General features: G+C 43.6%; 1 protein-coding gene across 1 annotated transcript in view; it reads left to right on the top strand.

Moving 5' to 3' along the window:
• Positions 1-27,899, top strand: part of LOC126259593 (glucose dehydrogenase [FAD, quinone]-like) — a 59,949-nt gene that overhangs the window by 28,534 nt on the left and 3,516 nt on the right. The gene's annotated exons all lie outside the window — the stretch shown is intronic.

The following is a 27,899-nucleotide window of genomic DNA, read 5'->3' as shown; positions in this document are numbered from 1 at the left end:
TGAAAAGCCTTGTAGTACCACAGGTACATTATCGTACAATCATTACTGAAGTTAATGAGTGAACACGCTATGATGAACATATATGACAACGAACGAGATTGGTGCGTGAGTTATCGTACAGTGAAAAGTATAAAGTAACGACAGTGAGTAAAATCAATATATCTACAAAATATAAAATGGGGGAAACTAAACGTATGTACAAATAATGTGTATTAGAATTTTTATGAATGAACAACTCACAAAAGCTCCTGGAAGTCACATGAATATTTTATACACAGTACCGATTTGAAGCCTTCAAAAATGGCAATCCTTCAATCAAAAAAAGGTGCGTTAGAGCCCGCACAGAAGCGTCTGCCAACGTGGAGTGCGTGCGCATGACGTATGGGTACTCGACGGCTGGCTGGGGTGAGCCATAGAGCCCAAGTTCACGGGGGGGGGGGGGGGAGGGGGGGGAGAGAGGAGGTTTGTGGAAGGGGCTGCTGCACTGTTTGCACCTGCAGACAGAACAGAGTCAGAAGTGAGATGGAATGAATACTGTACACACATCAAAAGAAATTTTGCATCACCTAGGTTCCGAGAGTTCCGGAACCTGCACAGAAAATTGGAATATATATCAACATAAACATCATTTCCGCCCTTTTTATTGCTCATGAAAACCACACTTTGCATGTTGTACCACCATACAGCGGGACCATCAGAGGTAGCGGTCCACGTTGCTGTACACACTGGTAACTCTAATACCCAGTAGCACGTCCTCTTGCATTGATGCAAGCCTGTATTCAGGGTGGCATACTATCTACAAGTTTATCAAGGCACTGTTAGTCCAGATTGTCCCACTCCTCAACGACGATTTGGCGTAGATCCCTCCGAGTGGGTGATGTGTCACGCCGTCCATAAACAGCCCTTTTCAATCTATCCCAGCCATGTTCGATAGGGTCGATGTCTAATTATTATTTTAATCATTTCAGGGGTTAGTTTATTTAAAATATCGGTTTTGGGGACCGACGTTGGAAGCTTTGAACATGCTGGCCACTCTAGTCGAGCGATGTCGTTATCCTGAAGGAAGTCATTCACAAGATGTGCTGGATGGGGGCACGAGCTGTCGTCCATAAAGACGAATGCCTCGCCAATATGCTGCTGATATGGTTGCACCAGCGGCGTACGTCGGCCCCATATAACGCCACTCCAAAACAGCAGGGAACCTCCACCTAGTTGCACTCACTGAACAGTGTGTCTAAGCCGCTCAGACCGACCGGGTTGCCTCCAAACACATCTCCGACAATTGTCTGGTTCAAGGCATATGCGATACTCATCGGTGAAGAGAACGTGATGCCACTCCTGAGTGGTCCATTCGGCATGTTGTTGGGCCCATCTGTACCGCTTTGCACGGTGTCGTGGTTGCAAAGATGGACCTCGCATGGACGTCTGGAGTGAAGTTGTACATCATGCAGAGTATTGCGCACAGTTTGAGTCGTAACACAATGTCCTGTGGCTGCACGAAAAGCATTATTCAACATGATGGCGTTGCTGCCAGAGTTCCTCCGAGCCATAATCCGTGCGTAGCGGTCATCCACTGCAGTAGTAGTCCTTGGGCGGCCTGAGCGAGGTATGTCGTCGACAGTTCCTATCTCCTCCATGTCCGAACAACATCGCTGTGGTTCAGTCCGAGACGCCTGGACACTTCCCTAGTTGAGAGCCGTTCCTGGAACAAACAAACAATGCGGACGCGATCGAACCACGGTATTGACCTTCTAGTCATGGTTCAACACGGACAACACGAGCCGTGTACCTTCTTCCTGGTGGAATGACTCGAACTGATCGGCTATCGGACCCCATCCGTCTAAAAGGCGCTGCTCAGGCATGGTTGTTTGCATGTTTGGGCGGGTCTAGTGATCTCTCTGAACAGTCGAAGGGACTGTGTCTGTGATACAGTATCCACAGAAAATGTCTATCTTCAGGAGTTCTGCGGACCGGGGTGATGCAAAACTTTTTTTGATGTGTGTATTTGACACCCAAAAAACGTGAATGCATCGAGACAAAAATATTCTCCAACGTCGCACTGCCTACTGCCCTACACGAGATCGCTAGCGTGGCGAGTTGATGGTCGACGCCGATGGTGAATTCTCCTTGAACATTAATGGACTGGTTTCAACAACAGGCCAACTTAGAGAACAGGTCGACCCGGGCAATATTATGTTTCACGAGGGAAGCAGAGGACCCAACGTCGACCCGAGAACGGGACGGTCGTTTCTGAATCAACTGCGTAATGTAAATCTTACAGGGGGCGTCGCTCACCTGCCACTCGCACAAGCTGCCTCACCCGTTACCTGCTCACGCCCACGAGTCCAACGCTGCTTCTCATGCCCGTCCACTCTCAATTCCCAATTCTCATTCTAAGATTTGGCCCAGCTCATTGTCATTATCTCTTTATGCCTCACCAACTCTCATTGTCTCCAGTCTCACAGCCAGTCACTTTCGCTTTGTTCTGTCGTATTCATTCTACTGATCTCGTTGATTCCTTCCCACTGCTGCTCCCTCTTCTCTCTGTCTCTTCCTCGTTGTCATTCGCAGACTCTGCCTCTTATTATCACTGGCTCTCACTCACTTCCACATTCTCGTTCCCTTTATTCCTTTTCCACTGCCACTGTTTCTTCACTCTTTGTCTGGCACTGTTCTATCACTGTGTGCTATGTTCCACTGCCACCGTGACCCTCCCATTCCCTCACACTCCATTGTCTCCTTCACTCTTTCCCACAGCCACCGTCACCTTCTTTCTCAGCATAAAAAGCTTGAATATGTTTGCATGCCAATATTTTTTCGAAAATTTTTAAAGGTGCTGTGAAAGGTTGAACGAATCAGGTGGTATCCAACTGTCTGTTAATAAAGAGGAGTACATTCGCCTCTTTTGTTCTCCGATAGGACCATTTTTCCACTGGTTCTCTCCCTGTGACAGCAGCGCAAGTCATTCATATGAAAAGAATTTAATGAGTCAGTGAAACAAGGGACTTAGGGAAGGCAGGATTTGGTGTGGACGGGCCTTACTCTGTTACTGTTGGTTAGGCAGGTTATTTTTTTATTTTTTTTAAATCACGTACACTTTGTTTGGAACCAATTGCATATAAGGGACAATTATCAAATTTGACTGTTAAGACAATATCTAATTAAAAATCCTTTAGACAAATTACATTCAAGGCTTAAGGCGTCAATAATGACTAATACATACCGATGGCATCTCTTGGTGCGAGGTAAGGGCCCCAAATAAGCAATATAGAGTGTCCACGGGGCAAGACTCACTCGCAGAACGAAGGAACCCCTGCTGAAGAGCGTTATTCGGTTTGGACACGCGACACAACTGACAACGAGACACCATTTTTCTAATGTCTCGGTCAATAGACGGCCAAGTCAGGTGCTCCTTAATATTTTTCAAGGTCTTACAGGTTCCTAAATGCCTGCCAGTCAACGAGTTCTGAAAATAATGGAAAACCGGGCGTATTAGGGTGCTAGGTAAAGAGATCTAAAACTCCTTGGTACGTCCCACCCTTTTACACAAAATGCCCTCCCTGATAATATAGTCATCCATACGCTCACCCGCAGAAAGCCGTTTCTTAACGGGTCCCCAAGTGGGGTCCTCCTCCTCATGGTCGGCAATGTCACTAAACAAATGAGGAATACCGCTTAACACGATGCAACTAAGATTGCCTTCCGCAGATTCTTGGACGCCCTCACTAGATGGTTGTTCAGTAAACATACGCCTAAGGACGTCGACGAGCGCATTCTCAGTGCCTGTAATGTGCTTAACATCGAACTGAAACGCGGAATGCGCACCGACCACCTGGCGATACGGCCAGTTTTACGCGGCCTGGTTAGCACCCAGCTTGAGGTTAATTGTCGGTCTCTAGCTGAAATACTCTTATGTTCGATGTAAAACCGGTACTTGGACAAGTACACATTCGTAAACAGAATATTTAAGTTCGTCGCTGGTTAACCGACGAGACGCGTATGATAATGGCTGCCTCTGACCTTCGAACTCCTGATGAAGAACTGCCGAAATTCCCGCATTCGATTTGTCGGATTGGACAATAAATTTCTTATTGAAATCAGGCACTCCGAAACGGTAGGATTGGCTCTGGCCGCCCTAATATGCTCAAACGCGGCCTGTTGAGCAGGTCCCCACTCAAAATGCACCCCTTTTCGGCGCTGTTCATTTAGAGGAGCCGCCAACCGAGCAAAATCAGTGACAAAACGCCTAAAATGATTTGCCATCCCTACGAACTTGGCAATCCCTCGCTTATCTGAGGCCGGCGGGAGGGCTCTCAAGGCCTTAATCCGCCCCTGATCGATGCGAATACTCTCGCCTGATACTAGGTGACCTAACAAGGATACCTGCTGCCTGATTAATGTCACCTTATTGGGATTAACAGTCAAACCGACCCCCTGAAACCTAGCAAAAACTTGCTGGATATGTTCCAAATGCTCTTGAAATGAATGACTATTAATTACCAAATCGTCCAGGTAATTGTAAATACAGACTAATTTCAAGTCTCCAAGAATATTATCCAGCAAACGAGTAAGGATGGCTGCGCCAGTAGCCAAAGCAAAGGGGACCCTATTAAATTCAAACAAATTCCAATCAGTACAAAATGCTGTAACGTGTTTACATTCTTCGGTTAAGAGAATCTGTTAATAGGCTTGATTCAGGTCGAGCACAGTAAACCAACTAGCCCCGGCAAACAACGTAAAGGAGTTGTGAAGATCAGGTAAAGGAACCGATACAAGGACAACCTTCTTACTTAGGCGACGGAAGTCAAAAACAGGCCGAAAGTCCCGTCCCTGATCCTTAGGAACGAGGAATGTAGGGGAGGCATAAGCGGATGTAGAAGGCCTAATAACTCCCTGCTCAAGCAGTTTGGAGATCTTTTCCCTTAGTGTCTTCTTCTTAGGCGGTGAGAGGCGATATGGGGACTGCCTGACGGGAATATGGTCAGACAGACGAATATGGTAGTCACGAACATTTGTAACCCAGTCTATAACAGAAGAGCTGTGGGAACCTCTCCAACGAGCCCCTTAGTTCAGAGGCCTGCTGGGAAGAACGATGGGTGAGATCAAACTAACTAATCTTGGCATCAACAACCAGCATCCCCGCACCTCAATGCACCTTCCTTTTAGTACACTCACAGAACCCAAATTTCTGACCAGGAGCAAAATTAAAGAAGAAGGTGAACCCTGAATAATCCAAGACAAAATCAGTTTTACCGATAAAATCACATCCTTAACCAAGGCCAAAGACAAGGGACAGAGAAGTCACCAACCGAGATACTCCCTCGGACCCAACCGTGCAGAGGCAACACCTGCCCGTTGCCAACCCGACATCTCTGCACTGAAGAAGGGACCGGCCTAAGTCTCGCAATATGACCAAATTCAAGAAACCATTCCAAGATCAACAATGAAAAGGAGCTACTAGTATCCAAAAGGGCACAAACAGTGGGTTCACCACCGACTCGAGAACAAATATAAGGCAGTGGGGGTGATGACGGGGCAGCGACACGGGTACACCAGGGTTTAAAGGCTCGACCCCCGGGGTCGCTGCCCAGCTGGCTGTGATTTATTAACCCTAGTTGTCCGCGTCTGAATGCAAGTACGAACTAAATGCCCTGTTCGACCGCACCTGAAACAACACCACGATTCCCCTTTGGCAGATTTATTGACTCTGGGTGTCCGCGGCTGAACTCAAGAACGAACTAAATGGCCAGTTCGACCGCACCTAAAACAACGCCGCAGTTCCTCTTTAGGAGACTCAGCTGATGTTGGTAATGCGGAGTTCCGCTCGGTGACCGCCACAGGCTGAACCTTAACTTCACGTTGTCTATCGTCCGAGAGCGGCAATGTGGATATCGCTACAACGGCGGCACGAAGTGGAGGGTCGACCATGAAAAGCAAAATGTGACTTATCCGCCGCTAGCATTCCCCTCAGGACAATTGAAACTAACTCCCCTTCTCGCAAGTCGACTAACAAGGAAGAACAGGCCGTCTTAATTCTTTCCACGTATTTGATGCAAGTCCTCCCCATCTTGCAGCATCTGCCAAACATAGCGACACTCGAGTTGTTTACAAACTCCCGTGGTCAATCTTTCGCTGATCACAAGCTCCCTCAATTGCTGCAGTGAAAACCCTTCTCGCATAACCCTGGATAACGGAGTCCTCAATTCGCCTCTGTTTAAAGGATACAATAGGGACAAAACCTCCGCGCGGGTTTAGCCGAGCGGTCTCAGGCGCTGCAGTGATGGACTGTGCGGCTGGTCCCGGCGGAGGTTCGAGTCCTCCCTCGGGCATGGATGTGTGTGTTTGTCCTTAGGATACTTTAGGTTAAGTAGTGTGTAAGCTTAGGGACTGATGACCTTGGCAGTTAAGTCCCATAAGATTCACACACATTTGAACTTTTTTTTTTTTGACAATATCAAACGCATCAGCGTGTTGATGAAAGTGAACCAACAACCATAGCATCCTTTCAGTTTGCTCAAGTCGGTCTACAGGTAATTCATTGACGTCGCTAAACACATGTACCAGGGGATTAGGCAATTTAACAAATGCTGCGTCTAACCTCTCGGAAGACATAAATACATTATTCCCTTGCTGGCTCGCGCGCCACTCCAGTCGTCTTAATCAAGGATCCAGTTCAGCGGTTGATTCCTTATAACTATCCTCTAACCTTAATCTCCTTAAATCTGCTACCCGGTTGGTTAAATGTTGTTAACTGTGCCCGCATCCTGTCTAATTGACTGCCACTAGGTTGCGTGCCCTCCAAAAAGCTGATGGTTTCCTCAAGACCCCTAACAGCCTTACACAAAAACTCAGTGGCTGCTTCTGTCTCACCCACAACATCCAGCGTGATGTCAACCGGCTGAGAAACGGTAGCACGCAAACGGGTGGCAAAGTCCGGTACACTATCAATAAGCTGGCGCCTTATCGACAGACCGAACCCGGGGCACTGCCTGACCGCGATTAGAATTGGTCTCCTGAAACAACCAAATAGCAAAGACAAACATCGTGTAACACCGACAGAGCTACAATTCGAACCAACGGTAACTGCAATGGCAATATTGCAATCGCAACCACGCTATGCTACCACTGAAACGTGGGGCTTAATGGAAGGCAGGGTTTGGTGTGGACGGGCCCTTACTCAGTTATCTTTGGTTGCTCAGATTTTTTAAAAAATCACTTACACTTTATTTGGAACCAATTGCATATAAGTTTGACAATCAGAAACAATAATCAAATTTACTGTTAACACAATGATCTAATTAAAAATTCTTTAGACAAACTGCATTCACGGCTGAAGGCTTTATTGACCAGAAATTCAAATTATTTGTCGGCTGAAGGCTCCAATAGTAATTACTCAGAAAACAATTTGATGGCGGAAGGCCTAATAGCAAATTCTTACTAAAATATTATAAAAAATGACAATCATGTTAAGGGAGAAGAATTAAAATTTCTTAAGACAAATTGCATTCACGGCTGAAGGCCTTATTGAAATCATCACAATCTGATCAAATCAAGAGAGAAGTGGGCCTCAGACAATGCTCCAAGGATCGACCTGGGAAAGTCGCTCAACTTCGCAACCGATGAGACCAGCAGCCAAGAGTTGTATTCACTTGACCCGGTGGCATCTCAAACTAGTGACAGTTTAGACGCAGACCAATACTGTTACACAATCTACCTAACGTGCGGTAACCAACAAAACGATGGAATAACCCAGGCAAGGCAGAATCGGTGGACAGCACTCTGTCTTCGTAATCTGGTGTTTAGAGCATCCAGAAACAGAAGGAACCGCTACAACCAAAGCAGTTCAACAGAAACAACAGATCCAAAACACAGTCAAGGAGGGTGTCTAAGCACACGCCTTACCGGACAGCAGCAGCAAGCCGAGGAAGATACACTACCGCGGAAATAGCCTAACCTCCAGGACAGGTAACTGGGGTGTTAGCGGCCACTAGGCAGAAAAATACCGCTGTTTGGACTGCACCAATAAACACGAGGAATTCAATGATTAGTAATAAGAAGCGGAGGACGGCTAACTAATTCCGCCAACTCCAAACACTCCACTCGTTGCTCTTCATCTCAGCGACCCTGCGAACAGCAGTGCATGCGCAAATGGTGTGATCTGAAAATAGTGGTGGTTTCGCTACTGGGTTAATGTTCACTCAACGAAAACATCCTGGGTCCGGTGGACAACGAGTCTGTGGCCATTGCAACTACAGCCCATCGATTCGGCGATGCCTGCATGCCGCCAGCGCTCCCGGCACGTCTCCGTGCTGCTGGACCTCACTGCTGCTCCATGCCAACAGAGCTCACTGACTCACCCAACCCGGATAACACTTCACGTCCTTCCAAAGATAGTACCACGGTACTAGATATCGATAACGCTGCTGCTGCCACTGGCAGACAGACAATGCTAGCAAACGTAGTGGCGCCAGTAAACACAAGAAGAAAACGAGACGCCACTATCCCTATTACACGATGCCAACCTAGCAACGACACCAACGCCAGCCACACACGGCTCAGTCAGTACATTTTGATAGAAATAACGTATAACGTAAATCTAATTTTACACATCAGACCAGATTTTATGCAAATGAATTTACGCATACGCATCAGTTAATCATTCAGACATTTATTAATATATTCATTCATTCTTTCGGTGTGTATCCGTCAGCTTATTTAAACCTCGGGTTTGTCATGGTGTACCCATCATCAGTCAACCTGTTTACTTTTTCCATGTATATTTTTGTGTACGAGCAGAGTAGCTTTGAACACATGTACTGGGGAAAGGAGTAAAGACATCAAGAAAATTTTCAAAATTGTTCGAGATCCGGATCTTAAGAATATATATTAACGATTTCTGTGTTTTGGTCCACTTCTGAGGGCGAGAAGATATTGGAAAAACTCTTTGTTGCGATTTTCTGAGGAACCAGTTATGAGCTGATGGTGCCTCCGTAAGTTTTATCAGACCCACAGTAGACTGCATCAGATACAAACAGAACCAACCAATTTTCTCCATTTGCCCAGTGTGAGCGCAGAAGCTGTGGCAGGAGATTGGAGCGGCAGTTTCCCGCCGCAGAGCTCGTGGCTGGCGGTTGCTACGGGGCCGTGGCGAGCGGCTAGCGGGTACGCGGCGTTGAAAAACCCGAGTGGGCGCTCGGCAGGGTAGCATGTGGTCTTGTTTTCGCTCTTGCAGAAATTCATATGCCACAGAAAAATTGATAAAAACACACAGAGTAACACGGAGATGCGAGCTGGCACTAATGGACGTAAAAATAAGTAAAGCTAAATTTTCTTGACGCGCCACAAAAATACGTCATATTTTGAAGGTTGCTGTTGTCTAAAAAATTGCAAATTTTTGAAAGTTCAAAAGCTAATATCGCGACAATGGTTTGGCCGACTAATATGAACAAAGTGTCTACGGATGCGGTTAGTAGAGCTTTATCGAGCAATTATAGCCGATTTAGCATAATCTGTACCATTTTTGAATGAGAGGTCGGAAAATTGGATTAGACTGAGAGAAACTGTGTTTTTGGCAATAAATAAATTTAAAGAGACGAAACTAGCGACAGCATTCTAAAGTTTATATAGATAGATGAGTAATTATGTATTTTTATTTGTTTACTTGTGTTAAGTATCAAAAACCCGGGGAAAAAATATCACGTCACAAGAACATTATTTCTGGAAAATCGGTGGCAGGTACAGAAAACTGGACCTTAAATTGTTATTGACCGGAAAATTTCCGTATTTTTCAATATATTTAATATGTTTAGTTTTAGAATATTCGTAAATTCTGTCAAACATTGTTCTGAGTTAGGCAGTCGTCTCGAGGGTGCATAGGACGGCCGTCTATGACGACTGGAGTTGTTTCTGAGCAACGCTAAGAGCCGCACTGCGTTAGGAGTGGAAATGCAGGTAACAGTATGTTTTATGAGATCTTGTCGTATAGACTGCCCTGCACGACAGGTGTTGTATGGTAAAAGTGTCGCCTACTTCAATAATCATTTATGCTGAGCCCACATGTGCTGATGGACATGCTTGGGGGAACTGGAAAAAGAGGAAATTTGTGGTAAGATCTTAGGGGACCAAACTGCTGAGGTCATTGGTCCCTAAGCTTACGCACTACGTAACTTAAACTAACTTACCCTGAGGACAACACACACACCCATGCCCGAGGGAGAATTCCGACGGAGGGAACCGCGCGGACCGTGACAAGACGCCCTAGACCGCCCGGCTACCCTGCGCGGCATGGCTGGGGGAAGGTTGAGGTGGATAGAGGAGGGGATGGAGAGAGAGGGTGCACAAAGGGATGAACAGGGAGAGAGGCTTAATACGAGTGGATGAACAGAAAGCAGTAAGCAGGAGGACATGGAGAGGAAGAAGGGGAAAAAGGTGGATAGTGTAAGGGGATGGAGGAGATGAATAGGGAGATGGGGCGGAAGACAATGAATTGGTGGAGGTGGGGAGGAGGTGAAGAACACAAGGGAAGGGAACAGGAGGAGATGGATATGGAGAGGGGGCAGGAAGAGATGGACAGAGAGAGTGGGGGAGGAGCAGATGGACAGGCAGAGGGGAAATTTAAGCCGAGAGAGAGAGAGGGCGAAATAGATAGGGAGACAGGCGGAATAGTTGCAGGGATTTGGGGGAGGAGGGGATGGGCAGAGAGAGGGGAGGGGAAAGTGGACAGCGAACTGGGGGTATACGAGATGGGCAGAGGAAGGAAAGAGAATGAGATGCTCAGAGAGAGGGGGAAGGAAGAGAGAGAGAGAGGGGGGGGGGCAGAAGGAAATTGGCAGGTGGAGAAGGGAGGAAATTACGGTCGGAGATAGGGGCCAGAGGAGATGGACAAGGAGTATAAGGAGGACAGACAGAGAGAGAGGAGAGAGTAGATGTACGCATAGATGTGTGTTCATACCTGGTTACAACATTTTCACAGTTCCTGAGCACAACAGCGCCTAATGTATTTCAGCCATTCAATATATTGCTTCCTGCTACATGTATCTGACGAAAAGACCACGAGCGCAAGATTAGATAGATTTGAGCTCACACGGGCCCTTCTCATTTCTGTGAACCACCCACGACCGCAATAGGAAGTACGGTGAACTGCCAGAGGTACATGAAGTACCTTCCACCATACCCTTGAACGTGGCTTGCGGAGTTTTGAAATAGATGCAGATGTAGACCATTAGTGTCGAAACTGGTTAACTGTAATGTATCTAACAAATGTTAAAAGTTCATTTCACCTTGTAACAAGGACTTAAAAATGGCAAGCAGATACAGGGTAAGGAGCTGGATTGGTGCAACATTTCAATCAATTAGCTGATGCACCTCCAATGTTGTCTTGTGCCGAAAAGCACTCACACGCGGGTGTTCTTCCGACGAGAGGCACATACACAAAAGACATAATTTCAGTAAAAATAATTACGGAATAATAAATTGAAGAAATGTATTGCTACGATTCCTGACTGCAGCTACCCACTGTTAACCACGTATTCTGCTGGCATCTGCAGCATTAGTTTACCAGTGACGCACACCAGTGCAGCAAAAATTTGTTATCATGGACCATACATCTTAACATGTAACGAAGAGAGATCGCCCCGGATTCTTTCTCGCTGAGACTCTGTCCTGTGAACAGATGTGGTAGAAAAACAGATGATTATTCAAGACACAAAGATCATCAACACCGATATTGGTATGTAGCTGTTAGTTATTATACATATCAGATGGTTTTCCTTTTGCCAAACCTCTCTCTGTCCTTCTGCTGTCCGCATTTCACTTCTCTTCAGAACGGACTCTGTGGACTCACATTCCAAACTTACAAGGGGGGGGGGGGTCTAACGTGTGGCTCACCGGTTTTCATCAAATTTCGCAGGGAATTTCCATATTCAAAATAAAAGAGACACGAATTTCGGCTTTGTGGTAGACACTCCGTACTTTTTGAAAACAATCAAGGTCAGATTTGTTGACGGAAAATCATATTTTAATGCTATGCAACGAAAGATCGTCTAAAAAATCTTATCAGTGTAATATGGGGTTCAAAGTTAGTGTTCGGGTTGTTAAGTCGTTTGTGGTTTCATGCTGTATCTTGGGTGCCAGTGACTGAGGCTCTCTAGCAGAGTGAGGCCGGCCGCCGAGCGGTGGAGGCTGGGTCGCGTTCCATTCTTGGAGCTGGCGTTTCTTTCATTCGATTTTTTTTTTTTTTTGGTAATCGAAATAATTTTCTTTGCCTGTTTTTAAAGTAAAACATCGGGAGGTAGGATTAACGATCAAATAAGTAAATATTTAATGTACTGACAGCTATTTTCATCGTGATACGTAGGACAAAAGTATACCTAAAGTATACGAGTATTATTGAGGAATGCTAACTGATCTTACATTGTCAGCGTTCTCGCAACCAGTGGCATGAAAATTTTCGTAGAAACAGGGAAACATAAATATTTCTTGAACCATGGGCAATACACAAACGAAAATCGTCGCATTGACCTGTTTTCCGGTTCACTGTTCGTGGAAAACATGTGCTTCATGCTGCTAAAAACAGATCTATCAGGCGTCAGGTCCGTACGCAGCGTATAAAAGAAAATCCTGCAAGACAGGTGTTGACAACTGCTTACGAACCAAGACACGAATTTTTATACCACTCGCTCTGTCTTGTAATTCTCTGCTCTGCTGTGACGTTGCATGTATTTTGAAGTCGTGTGATGAAATTATTTACCTATCGGAAAAAGTAAACATCACACGGCTGACAAAGTTAGGTTCGTGAAGATAGCTGCCAATACATTACATTACATACTTACTTGACTGTTAATCATAGCTTCCGATGTTTTACTTTAAATAAAAGCAAAGTAAAGTATTTCGATAACCAGAATATTATCGAATAAAAAAAGTGCCACGATCAAGAATCGAACACGGACAAGCAGTTTGGTTTTCTAAAACCTTCACCGTTTTTTTTTTTTTACCCAAATTTACTGAAATAGTTTTTCTTGTTTCAGAGAGTATTTCCACATCTCAAAATATTCCATCCTGTTTTTATCACCATATGTTATGTATAAAGGATTCGAGCTGAAAGTGCTACCCCAAAGAAATTGACGCTGGGGTTTTTGGAGGAACAATTCATGGAAATACCAGTACGACAATGTTTCCGCGCACTTATCATTGTACGTGAATGTAATGTTAGCCCAAACAAAGCCCCCAAAGGTTATTTCCTATTCACGGATCTGAAGATAATCGCGAAAGGACGAGCTTCTACCCCCACTGAACCGGTAAATTTAGGACTGAATGAGGTGAAGGTAACAGCAAACATTTTCCTCCACTAATGCTTTAAGATTTGTACGGTCAGAAGTTTATTGTGTCTTATGAGGGGTAGTTTGAAAGGGACAAACGTAGTTTTGATTGATTGAAAATAAGTTCTCTCGTATTGTTTTTTTAAGAAAACCTCGTACCGTTCGGTGATATTCCGAAAAGTTTGAGCTTATGGTTAGCTAATGTAATTGGTGTATGGCATATTTTGACCGTGAGTCGTATTTTGTGGAATTAGACCGCCAAGTCAAAGTTGTTTTATTTGTTGCCACCTGCATGGCGATGATAATCAATTGAGGATGAGGATAAAACAACATCCAACCCCTGAGTGAATAAAATATCTGACCCAACCGGGAATAGAACCCGCTCCCCTGGCATGGCATTCAGCGACGCCGATCACTTTTCTTTTTTAAGCTAACAGAAAACGATGCAACTACACGCGTTCATTCACCATACTGCCGTCAAATGCTTATATACAAATCAATGCAACGAATGTAAAGAAAAAGAAGTACATATATACTTAAAAGCGGGACTCGATCCACCATCGGTCCACCGACCTCAGAGCCTGGAAACTAGCCCATATTTCTCTCTCTCTCTCTCTCTCTCTCTCTCTCTCTCTCTTTTTCGCTATGTAAAACAGAACGCCTCTACATCTCCAACCCTCTGTCTGGTAATCTTGAGATTTGGCACGTTAGCAAAATTGTCTCCATAGTGCGGCAGATGCGAGTCGTCCTAATTTTTGGTAAGCATCTACTGCTGAAACGTCAAAAGTCCATCACCCCTCCTCCCCAAAACCAGCAATAAAAAATATACAAAGTGAGCAATTAACCATCGTGAAGCAGGAAATGATTTAATACCCCTTGATAACTAGACGAAAACACTGTATTTTATCTACACACATACATTATTCACTGATAAAAAATAGCTCCTACAAAAATACGTTAAGAATTTCAAAACCATGATGCCGTTAGAACGCTGGAAACTTTATACGCTGTATCTGTTTGCAACGCAGAAGCTGCGTATTTCAGTAAGGGAAAATTACACATTAAGTGTTACCTATGTAATGCTTCCCAAAAGATCCGCAGCGTCTAGAAGAGTCTTGGAAGGTGTCGCCAGATGGAAGTTAACATCGCATTATGACGAGCACTATGGGTGGCTGTGTGCTGTCTCTTGCACGTTAGCCGTAGCCTCTATCCTAAACAGAAAAACTTACAATGGAAATTTATTTAGTGAATTGCAGATGAACCGATCAGGTATTACACTTAACTAACCATTTCGAGTAATTCTATCTCACAGTCTACATGTGGCTGGGGACTAAGCGTGCTCGCATGCTCATTGCGAAATAGTTTAACGAACTGAGTAGATGCATGATTTATTCAACAGATGGAGCATGCTCCTGAAAGTGCATTTACACGCAACTAACCTAAAAGCACAAACCCTGCGGTTGCATATGAGCTAAAGATAACAACATACCGATAATTTGTTAGTCGGCAACCATTTTTGGTCTAAGGAAACGGAAAATGTACTCTCAAATTACTTACACACGCAAAGATTTTAAAGCAAAGTTTGCTACTTTACGTTACTAAATGAATCGTCAAGGCCATCTAGTGACTCAGAGCGAAAACTGGCATGACAATCGACTGGGCACACAGTACATGAAGTGCACCGGCATCGTTCGGTTCCATCTAAGTTAACGTAAAACGATACTGCAAACGCCACTAGCGAGAATTCCGTTTTGGTCCTAACCAATGAATTTACTTTTAATAGATAAATCTGGCTCAAATTCGAACTAACTACCATAGAAACATGAATACGCACTTAATCACGGAGCAGCCACTGCTTCCTGCGACTCGTTTCGTTCACGCCCCAAATCGCAAATTGTCTCGCCTTGACCAATCGTCAGCCTGCTGTTTTGAGAAAGAGCGGGCGATTTCCTCCATTCAAACGATAGGAAATTCCTCTACCTTTCGGTGTAAAATTCGCGTTCGGGAGGACGACGCTTCAATCCGCGTCCTGCCGCCTGGGTGTAGATTTTCCACGATTTCCCTAAATCGTTCCAGGGAAGTACCGGTTCCTTTGACAGGGCACGGCCTGTTTCCTTTTCCGTCCTTGACACAGTCCGAGATTGTGCGCCGTCTCTATCTTGATGTCGACGGGACCTTAAGCCTAATCTTGCTTCCGTAGCAATATTTGCTGTTACGATCAACGGCTGAAATTCTGAAGTCCTTTCTCAGTACCCGGATTCGAACCGGCTGACCGCGCGCCCGCACCCCTGGAGACGCGGGGCCGTCCACGTGGCAGCCTCCAGGCCGCTACTGCACAGCTCCACCAACTGCTGCCACCCGAATTTGCCTACTTGCGGGTGTTTGTTATTTCACCTACATTCACTCAAAATGTGCGGTCATACATCTTTAGGACGCCTGACCTCTGCTGTTGTAGCGATGTAACAACTTGGTCTTTAAACTACTCGCATTTTCGCCACGTCTACCGTCACTGCCTCTATGGCGAATATAACCAGACTGTTAGAGCAGCGGCGTGGCTGTAAGCTGCAAGTTATTTTAGCAGCGGTAACACACACTGTACACGGTCACTCCAAGACAGCTTCAAAGTGCGATCGCGATTAGCAAAAGAAGTCTTCTGCGAGTAAAATTGCAATGCATTCCATCTCCTCCACATTTCGCACCATCAACACCTTCGTATACAGTCAGTTACAATTCACCGAATGGTGTCTAGGAAAGATGCAAATTGATGTGGCGTTACCGTGCAGTATTTGGTTTAAGGATGAAGAATTTTACCAATCCACTAGCAAATCAAACTTCACAGTATGCCCGCCAGACAGTTAAAAATCATCGCTAGGTTATAGAGATAAACAACGACCTTGATCAGTGTGGTGCGAGGTTTTCAAGGAACTTATCTCTGGTCCCTATTTTAGTGATGTGACCCTAAGTAGCCACAAGCGTATAAAGTTATCACGTCCTATTGGAAAGCGTGATAAGTTCGTAACAGTTCTAGCTGTTACGTAGTGCGCCCGTCCATCACAGCTGGGGACAGCAGTGATAAAGGAACTTGGCGACACTGTTAGCCTGTTCCTTCTGACTGACTACTCGCCGTTAAACGTCAAGTCCACACTGTCCCTATTTGAGCGTGCGCAATCACGGTTGCATTAGAGTCGCTTTCAAATGTTTCATCACGAGGAAGCAGAGTGGCGGTACGTTACTCACAACTCACCTGCAATGCTTCACGGCGACGTGATTCACCAGACTAGTACGTTGCTACGAAAATTGTTTCCAAGTTGCGACACGTAATAACAACATGTATAAAATTTCAGTGAACTTCGTACATTAATTAGTTGTTGTTGTTGTTGTGGTCTTCAGTCCTGAGACTGGTTTGATGCAGCTCTCCATGCTACTCTATTATGTGCAAGCTTCTTCATCTCCCAGTACTTACTGCAACCTACATCCTTCTGAATCTGCTTAGTGTATTCATCTCTTGGTCTCCCTCTACGATTTTTACCCTCCACGCTGCCCTCCAATGCTAAATTTGTGATCCCATGATGCCTCAAAACATGTCCTACCAACCGGTCCCTTCTTTTTGTCAAGTTGTGCCACAAACTCCTCTTCTCCCAATTCTATTCAATACCTCCTCATTAGTTATGTGATATACCCATCTAATCTTCAGCATTCTTCTGTAGCACCACATTTCGAAAGCTTCTATTCTCTTCTTGTCCAAACTATTTATCGTCCATGTTTCACTTCCATACACGGCTACACTCCATACAAATACTTTCAGAAACGACTTTCTGACACTTAAATTTATACTCGATGTTAACAAATTTCTTTCTTCAGAAACGCTTTCCTCGCCATTGCCAGTCTACATTTTATATCCTCTCTACTTAGACCATCATCAGTTATTTTGCTCCCCAAATAGCAAAATTCCTTTACTACTTTAAGTGTCTCATTTCCTAATCTAATTTCCTCAGCATCACCCGACTTAATTCGACTACATTCCATTATCCTCGTTTTGCTTTTGTTGATGTTCATCTTATATCCTCCTTTAAGACACTGTCCATTCCGTTCAACTGCTCTTCCAAGTCCTTTGCTGTCTCTGACAGAATTACAATGACATCGGCGAACCTCAAAGTTTTTATTTCTTCTCCATGGATTTTAATACCTACTCCGGGTTTTTCTTTTGTTTCCTTTACTGCTTACTCAATATACAGATTGAATAGCATTGGGGAGAGGCTACAACCCTGTCTCACTCCTTCCCCAACCACTGCTCCCCTTTCATGCACCTCGACTCTTATAACTGCCATCTGGTGTCTGTACAAATTGTAAATAGCCTTTCGCTCCCTGTATTTTACCCCTGCCACCTTCAGAATTTGAAAGAGAGTATTCCAGTTAACATTGTCAAAAGCATTCTCTAAGTCTACAAATGCTAGAAACGTAGGTTTGCCTTTCCTTAATCTTTCTTCTAAGATACGTCGTAAGGTTAGTATTGTCTCACGTGTTCCAGCATTTCTACGGAATCCAAACTGATCTTCCCCGAGGTCCGCTTCTACAAATTTTTCCATTCGTCTGTAAAGAATTCGCGTTAGTATTTTGCAGCTGTGACTTATTAAACTGATAGTTCGGTAATTTTCACATCTGTCAACACCTGCTTTCTTTGGGATTGGAATTATTATATTCCTCTTGAAGTCTGAGGGTATTTCGCCTGTCTCGTACATCTTGCTCACCAGATGCTAGAGTTTTGTCATGACTGGCTCTCCCAAGGCTGTCAGTAGTTCTAATGGAATGTTGTCTACTCCCGGGGCCTTGTTTCGACTCAGGTCTTTCAGTGCTCTGTCAAACTCTTCACGCAGTATCTTATCTCCCATTTTGTCTTCATCTACATCCTCTTCCATTTCCATAATATTGTCCTCAAGTACATCGCCCTTGTATAAACCCTCTATATACTCCTTCCACCTTTCCGCCTTCCCTTCTTTGCTTAGAACTGGGTTTCCATCTGAGCTCTTGATATTCATACAAGTGGTTCTCTTCTCTCCAAAGGTCTCTTTAATTTTCCTGTAGGCAGTATCTATCTTACCCCTAGTGAGATACGCCTCTACATCCTTACATTTGTCCTCTAGCCATCCCTGCTTAGCCATTTTGCGCTTCCTGTCAATCTCATTTTTGAGTCGTTTGTATTCCTTTTTGCCTGCTTCATTTACTGCATTTTTATATTTTCTCCTTTCATCAGTTAAATTCAATTTTTCTTCTGTTACCCAAGGATTTCTATTAGCCCTAGTCTTTTTACCTACTTGATCGTCTGCTGCCTTCACTACTTCATCCCTCAGAGCTACCCATTCTTCTTCTACTGTATTTCTTTCCCCCATTCCTGTCAATTGTTCCCTTATGCTCTCCCTGAAACTCTCTACAACCTCTGGTTCTTTCAGTTTACCCAGGTCCCATCTCCTTAAATTAGCACCTTTTTGTAGTTTCTTCAGTTTTAATCTACAGTTCATAACCAATAGATTGTGGCCAGAGTCCACATCTGCCCCTGGAAATGTCTTACAATTTAAAACCTGATTCCTAAATCTCTGTCTTACCATCATATAATCTATCTGATACCTTTTAGTACCTCCAGGATTCTTCCATGTATACAACCTTCTTTTATGATTCTTGAACCAAGTATTAGCTATGATTAAGTTACGCTCTGTGCAAAATTCTACCAGGCGGCTTCCTCTTTCATTTCTTCCCCCAATCCATATTCACCTACTATGCTTCCTTCTCTCCCTTTTCCCATGACTATTAAATTTTCATCTCCCTTCACTACCTGAATAATTTCTTTTATCTCATCATACATTTCATCAATTTCTTCATCATCTGCAGAGCTAGTTGGCATATAAACTTGTACTACTGTAGTAGGCGTGGGCTTCGTGTCTATCTTGGTCACAATAATGCGTTCACTATGCTGTTTGTAGTAGCTTACCCGCATTCCTATTTTCCTATTCATTATTAAACCTACTCCTGCATTACCCCTATTTGATTTTGTATTTATAACCCTGTATTCACCTGACCAAAAGTCTTGTTCCTCCTGCCACCGAACTTCACGAATTCCCACTATATCTAAATTTAACCTATCCATTTCCATTTTTAAATTTTCTAACCTACCTGCCCGATTAAGCGATCTGACATTCCACGCTCCGATCCGTAGAACGCCAGTTTTCTTTCTCCTGATAACGATGTCCTCTTGTGTAGTCCCCGCCCGGAGATCCGAATGGGGGACTATTTTACCTCCGGTATATTTTACCCAAGAGGACGCCATCATCATTTAATCATACAGTAAAGCTGCATGCCCTCGGGAAAAATTACGGCTGTAGTTTCCCCTTGCTTTCAGCCGGTCGCAGTACCAGCACAGCAAGGCCGTTTTGGTTAATGTTACGAGGCCAGATCAGTCAATCATCCAGACTGTTGCCCCTGCAACTACTGAAAAGGCTGCTGCCCCTCTTCAGGAACCACACGTTTGTCTGGCCTCTCAACAGATACCCCTCCGTTGTGGTTGCACCTACGGTACGGCCATCTGTATCGCTGAGGCACGCAAGCCGCCCCACCAACGGCAAGGTCCAAGGTTCATAGGGAGGACATTAATTAGTAGGTGAACTAATATTAAAACAAAAATTTAAGCATTTCGTTTTACGTTTATAACTAAATGACGTAGCTTTCAAAATTGTAACATCAAAGCAAGTAAAATAAACCTAGGGTATCATTACGGTATATTAATAATTTTTACTTATGGACCGTCTGACAGCAACTGAATAAAACACAATTTTAGTGCCATACGCGTTTCGCCTTTATTTTCTGCAAGGCATCATCAGTGGCAGGTTGCGTCGACAATTTCCTACATATTACGCTCCTCCTAAGTAAAAATTATTAATGTACCGTAATATTACACGCAACTGAGGAAGACAGGACTATAAAAGTTGAAGATGTGTAGGGTATCATCTTTATATTTTACATCACGTTACCAATTATCTGTCTGTTCGCATACCAAGTTTTATCAGTCCTTTCTAAAATTTGTTTGTATTTGTAAGGTCAATTTTTTTAGAATCTACCAAGAACCTGTGTGAAGAATTTCTCAAGCTCTTCGTTGTTCTGCGCAATCTCTAGAAACTCTGACTTCAAGATTACTTCCCTTCGGTTCAGCTGGTGCTCTCCGCTGGCGATTACTATAGCTCCTCTCCCCTGCACTGACTCATCACGTTCTTCAAAGAGACAGACTCTGTCGTTTAATGAAACCACCCTTCGATAATCAAGCCCAAGTACTTACATATAAAGGAAAAAAAAACTAATTGTTGAAACTTATTTATAATATTTTAGGATATTGATTCGCAACTCATTCCCACGAACACTTAAATCTTTCTGTGCGAGTTCTGGTTTCTCTTATTTTATTGTAATGCTCATTTCTCCCTATGTAATTGGGGGAAAACAAATTATTTTCTCACTTTGAGGAGAAAGCTGGTCACTGAAATTTCATGAGAAGGTCCTGCAGCAGCGGAAAACACCTTCCTTTTAATCACTGCCAAACGAACTGGTGGCATTCTTTCTCCTATTTCACGTTAATTCAAAACGAGCTGCCGTTCTCTGAAATTTTTAGATGTCCTCCGTCAGTCCCATCTCATACGGATCTCAAAACGCACAGAAATACTCCAGAGGAAGGCGTACAGGCGTCTTTAAAAGACTTGCTGCATTTTGTAAATGTTCTGTCAATAAATATCAGTGTTTGGTTAGCTTTCCTCAGAACATTATCTATGCCATCGTTCCGAATGAAGTTTTACGCAACTTTAATCACGTTGCTACGAAAATTGTTTCCAAGTTGCGACACGTAATAACAACATGTATAAAATTTCAGTGAACTTGGTACTTTAATTAGTTGTTGTTGTTGGTGTTGTCTTCAGTCCTGAGACTGGTTTGATGCAGCTCTCCATGCTACTCTATCCTGTACAAGCGTCTTCACCTCCCAGTACCTACTGCAACCTACATCCTTCTGAATCTGCTTAGTGTATTCATCTCTTGGTCTCCCTCTACGATTTTTACCCTCCACGCTCCCCTCCAGTACTAAATTGGTGATCCCTTGATGCCTCAGAACATGTCTTACCAAGCGATCCCTTCTTCTAGTCAAGTTGTGCCACAAACTTCTCTTCTCCGCAGTCCTATTTAATATCTCCTCATTAGTTATGTGATCTACCCATCTAATCTTCAGCATTCTTCTGTAGCACCACATTTCGAAAGCTTCTATTCTGTTCTTGTCTAAACTATTTATCGTCCACGTTTCACTTCTACACATGGCTACACTCTATACAAATACTTTCAGAAACGACTTCCTGACACTTAAATCTATAATCGATGTTAACAAATTTCTCTTCTTCAGAAACGATTTCCTTGCCATTGCCAGTCTACATTTTGTATCCTCTCTACTTCGACCAACATCAGTTACTTTACTCCCTAAATAGCAAAACTCCTTTACTACTTTAAGTGTCTTATTTCCTAATCTAATTTCCTCAGCATCACCCGACTTAATTCGACTACATTCCATTATCCTCGTTTTGCTTTTGTTGATGTTCATCTTATACCCTCCTTTCAAGACACTGTCCATTCCGTTCAACTGCTGTTCCAAGTCCTTGGCTGTCTCTGACAGAATTACAATGTCATCGGCGAACCTCAAAGTTTTTATTTCTTCTCCATGGATTTTAATACCTACTCCAAACTTTTCTTTTGTTTCCTTTACTGCTTGCTCAATATAGAGATTGAATAGCATCGGGGAGAGGCTACAACCCTGTCTCACTCCCTTCCCAGCCACAGCTTTCCTTTCATGTCCCTTGACTCTTATAACTGCCATCTGGTTTCTGTATAAATTGTAAGTAGCCTTTCGCTCCCTGAATTTTACCCCTGCCACCTTCAGAATTTGTAAGAGTATTCCAGTCAACATTGTCAACAGCTTTCTCTAAGTCTACAAATGCTAGAAACGTAGGTTTGCCTTTCCCTAATCTTTCATCTAAGATAAGTCGTAGTGTCAGTATTGCCTCACGTGTTCCAACATTCCCCGAGGTCTGCTTCTACCAGTTCTTCCATTCGTCTGTAAAGAATTCGCGTTAGTATTTTGCAGCAGTGACGTATTAAACTGAGAGTTCAGTAATTTTCACATCTGTCAACATCTGCTTTCTTTGGGATTGGAATTATTATATTCTTATTGAAGTCTGAGGGTATTTCGCCTGTCTCATACATCTTGCTCACTAGATGGAAGAGTTTTGTCAGGACTGGCTCTCCCAAGGCTATCAGTAGTTCTAATGGAATGTTGTCTACTCCCGGGGCCTTGTTTCGACTCAGGTCTTTCAGTGCTCTGTCAAACTCTTCACGCAATATCATATCTCCCATTTCATCTTCACCTACATCCTCTTCCATTTCCATAATATTGTCCTCAAGTACATCGCCCTTGTATAGACCCTCTATATACTCTTTCCAACTTTCTGCTTTCCCTTCTTTGCATATAACTGGGTTTCCATCTGAGCTCTTGATATTCATGCAAGTGGTTCTCTTTTCCCCCAAGGTCTCTTTAATTTTCCTGTAGGCAGTATCTATCTTACCCCTCGTGAGATAAGCCTCTACATCCTTACATTTGTCCTCTAGCCATCTCTGCTTAGCCATTTTGCACTTCCTGTCGATCTCATTTTTGAGTCGTTTGTATTCCTTTTTGCCTGCTTCATTTACTGCATTTTTGAATTTTCTCCTTTCATCAATTAAATTCAGTATCTCTTCTGTTACCCAAGGATTTCTACTAGCCCGCGTCTTTTTACCCATTTGATCCTTTGCTGCCTTCACTATTTCATCCCTCAAAGCCACCCATTCTTCTTCTACTGTATTTCTTTCCCCCATTCCTGTCAATTGTTCCCTGATGCTCTCCCTGAAACTCCGTACAACCTCTGGTTCTTTCAGTTTACACAGGTCCCATCTCTTTAAATTCCTACCTTTTTGCAGTTTCTTCAGTTTTAATCTACAGTTCATAACCAATAGATTGTGGCCAGAGTCCACATCTGCCCCTGGAAATGTCTTACAAATTAAAACCTGGTTCCTAAATCTCTGTCTTACCATTATATAATCTATCTGAAACCTTTTAGTATCTCCAGGGCTCTTCCATGTATACAATCTTCTTTCATAAATCTTGAACGAAGTGTTAGCTTTGGTTAAGTTATGCTCTGTGCAAAATTCTACCAGGCGGCTTCCTCTTTCATTTCTTAGCCTCAATCCATATTCACCTACTACGTTTCCTTCTCTTCCTTTTCCTACTGTCGAATTCCAGTCACCCATCACTATTAAATTTTCGTCTCCCTTCACTACCTGAATAATTTCTTTTATCTCATCATACAATTCATCAATTTCTTCGTCATCTGCAGAGCTAGTTGGCATATAAACTTGTACTACTGTAGTAGGCGTGGGCTTCGTGTCTATCTTGGCCACAAAAATGTGTTCACTAAGCTGTTTGTAGTATCCTACCCGCACTCCTATTTTCCTATTCATTATTAAACCTACTCCTGCATTACCCCTATTTGATTTTGTATTTACAACCCTGTATTCACCTGACCAAATGTCTTGTTACCTTTTTAAATTTTCTAACCTACCTGCCCGATTAAGCGATCTGACATTCCACGCTCCGATCCGTAGAACGCCAGTTTTCTTTCTCCTGACAATGACAACCTCTTGAGTAGCCCCCGCCCGGAGTTCCGAATGGGGGACTAGTTAACCTCCGGAATATTTTACCCCAGAGGACGCCATCATCATTTGATCATACAGTAAAGCTGCATGCACTCGGGAAAAATTACGGCCGTAGTTTCCCCTTGCTTTCAGCCGTTCACATTACCAGCACAGCAAGGCCGTTTTGGTTAGTGTTACAAGGCCAGATCAGTCAATCATCCAGACTGTTGCCCCTGGAACTACTGAAAAGGCTGCTGTCCAACTTCAGGAACCACACGTTTGTCTGGCCTCTCAACAGATACCCCTCCGTTGTGGTTGCACCTACGGTACGGCCATCTGTATCGCTGAGGCACGCAAGCCTCCCCATCAGCGGCAAGCTCCATGGTTGATGGGGGGGGGGGGGTTAGATAAATTAGAAATTAAAAATCATATGTGTGTATCCCCACATCTACCTCTTAGTGAGCAAACTCAAGTTAGTTATTCACCCATTTAGACAATGTTACAACCTACAAATAGATGACTACACAAATACCCATTCCTGCATACATTGTTGTAAACGCTGTGAATGTTGTAGATTACGTTTGCATCTGTGTCAGACTTGTCGACAAAGAAAACTTTTATAGTTCAAGTCCCGAATCGATAGATTAAGAATGTGATTTACTGATCTGTGTTTGGTTACAATCGTTGGCATCAGTTGTTTACTAGAAAATGCGACTATAACCCGAAACCTGGGTCGTATAATAGTAATAAAGATTGTGAAATAAGGTTAAAAAACGTGTTTCGATTACTTAGTAGAAGTTTAAAGAACTGAAATGGAAAGAAAGACGATGTCATTACTCGAAGTCATTCTCAGGTAAATGCAGGGAGCTGCTATTCGAGCAAGACAGTGGATGAATTCTGATGCCTCTACCGTATACCTCGCAAGGAGACTGCGAAAATAAGGCTGCTGCAGGGTGCGCGTACCGAAGGAAACAGACAAAGCTTTACTCCTCGCAACATTTGTGCTCTCAGTGTTTGAGAAAGCGACGCAAGTACAAAGTACTATCGACCGCAGAATGTTAGCTTACGGGGTGTACATGCATGTTCAAACGTATACTTTGCTAGCCACACGGTAACGTCTGAAAACGGCCCACGCTCTCATCGGACATTTTCCTAACGTCTGAAAGAGATATATGCTATCTACGAACATTTTCCTCGCGTTTTCATTACAGTAATTATACGTTTTCATCTTACATTTTTTTGTTTTCTCTGCAGGATTAATACAGTCTAAACGTTTTGCCGTTGGGTTTCGATATACATTGTACACAATATGCTGCTGCTTCAAAGTGCGCGTTATAAAAATTGTGATGTGTCCCACTTAGACACTAGTTTGATGCTTATTTGTTTCAGTCAGTACTACAACCTGGCCTCCTCAGTCATTCTTCGCTGTACCAATTAATCGGAACGATGGGATCCTGTAATAGGTATTAGACATGGAGATGGAGGAGGTACTCCAACTCGAAGAGCTAAATATGAATAAAATTATTTTTAAATATAACATCTGTCCCTTACACCTTACTTGGAGATCATTCGTCTGAGTAGCAATTCTATGTCTGAAGGTTAACAAACGTAATGGCTGTACAAGCACAAATCACTGAAGAAACAGTTATGACAAGATTCTTGAGTTTCTCCCGGCGTATTTGATAATCAAAATATCCACGGGTGTACTGCCGGTCTACAGTGTCCAACGGGCACAATATTTCGGCGATCATACATGTCGCCACCATCAGGTGAACTGACGGACTGAGCTCCTGGGAACTTGCCGGCACGGAGATCCGTGCACTATGGCTGCTCAGGGGGAACTGAGCAGCCATAGTGCACGGATCTCCGTGCCGGCACGTTCCCAGGAGCTCAGTCCGTCAGTTCACCTGATGATGGCGACATGTATGATCGCCGAAATATTGTGCCCGTTGGACACTGTAGACCGGCAGTACACCCGTGGATATTTTGATTAAGTTATGACAAGTATAATAAATGAGATATTATTTTACAAATCCCAAGGATTTGCTGGGATCAATACGTCAACACATACAGCACTTGTTGAGTCATACTCCCCAAATAGAAGCTGCTGTGTTATCGGTCTTTCTTCCCTTATTCGTGATGGAAGTACGAAGGTAGTGTTTCAAAGAAGTGATTAAAATACAGTGGAGTGAAATGCGTGCAGACATGAAAAGAGAACAATGTCGGCATGCTAGACCATTTTCAGTGTATTCACACTGCAGTAATCTAGCATCAAAAGCCACTGTAATGACTTTATCCAGAGTCTGCCAAGAGCTGTGGTATCCCTCTATGCTTTAATCATTTCATTAAAACTCCGCATTTATACATCGATGACGTACATAGGAAGGGCGTACAACAAAGCGGAAATTTTTATATTTGGAAATACGACTAATTACTCTATGTGTTGACATATATTGTTTCGAGGCAATGTTTTGCTTTATGACTAATATAATTTCATTTACTATGATTGTACACAAATACGAAGATCAAGGATAAATAATCTTGACGTGTTGTAAAACAGACACATATTCGTATTTTACAGCGTTTTGTATTCTGTTTCAGTTGGGGTACTCGCATTATCTCTATCAAAATATCGGTACAGTTTAGTCTCACAATTTACACACGTTTCGTCTTCCACCACTGCGTGCTGCCGTCAAATAACAAGGATGTTGCTGGGACGAGAGTCTCTTAGAATTTTCCTTTTAGCCTCGATCGAACACAAGAACACTCGCCGAACAATTATTTTCAGAGTGGTATGCATTGAGAAGTGGGTCAGTGCGGATCTCAAGTGTGGTGTTCGAGCAGCAGGCAGTGGTAGGGCTTTTATGTCACAATTATCATTTCTTTCACGTCTGGCACTGTCAGTTCAAAGGTCACGGCATGCACCTCCAATGAGGCCAGTCCAAGTAAAACACCTTGGTGTTGGCAGTAACCTGGAGATTGACGATTGTGGAGGGAAAACTAATCCAGCAAAAACAAACCACACCCGTGGACCGAGTGTCGACGACATCTACATCTACATCTACATCTACATGATTACTGTGCAATTCAAATTTAAGTGCTTGGCAGAGGGTTCATCGAACCACAATCATACTCTGTACCATTCCACTCCCGAACAGCGCCCGGGAAAAACGAACAGCTAAACCTTTCTGTTCGGGCTCTGATTTCTCTTATTTTATTTTTATGATCATTCCTACCTATGTAGGTTGGGCTCAACAAATTATTTTCGCATTCGGAAGAGAAAGTTGGTGACTTAAATTTCGTAAATAGATCTCGCCGCGACGAGAAACGTCTTTGCTGTAATGACTTCCATCCCAATTCGCGTATCAGATCTGCCACACTCTCTCCCCTATTACGTGATAATACAAAACGAGCTGCCCTTTTTTGCACCCTTTCGATGTCCTCGGTCAATCCCACCTGATAAGTATCCCACACCGCGCAGCAATATTCTAACAGAGGACGAACGAGTGTAGTGTAAGCTGTCTCTTTAGTGGACTTGTTGCATCTTCTAAGTGTCCTGCCAATGAAACGCAACCTTTGGCTCGCCTTCCCCACTATATTATCTATGTGTTGTCTTTCGAACTAAAGTTGTTCGTAATTTTAACACCCAGGTACTTAGTTGAATTGACAGCCTTGAGAATTGTACTATTAATCGGGTAATCAAATTCCAACGGATTTCTTTTGGAACTTATGTGGATCACCTCACACTTTTCGTTATTTAGCGTCAACTGCCACCTGCCACACCATAGAGGAATCTTTTCTAAATTGCTTTGCAACTGATACTGGTCTTCGGATGACCTTACT

The sequence above is a fragment of the Schistocerca nitens genome, chromosome 5 (genome assembly GCF_023898315.1).
Source record: "Schistocerca nitens isolate TAMUIC-IGC-003100 chromosome 5, iqSchNite1.1, whole genome shotgun sequence".
NCBI lineage: Eukaryota > Metazoa > Arthropoda > Insecta > Orthoptera > Acrididae > Schistocerca > Schistocerca nitens.
Note: the sequence above shows the minus strand (reverse complement) of the source record. Positions and strands in the feature narration are given on the sequence as shown.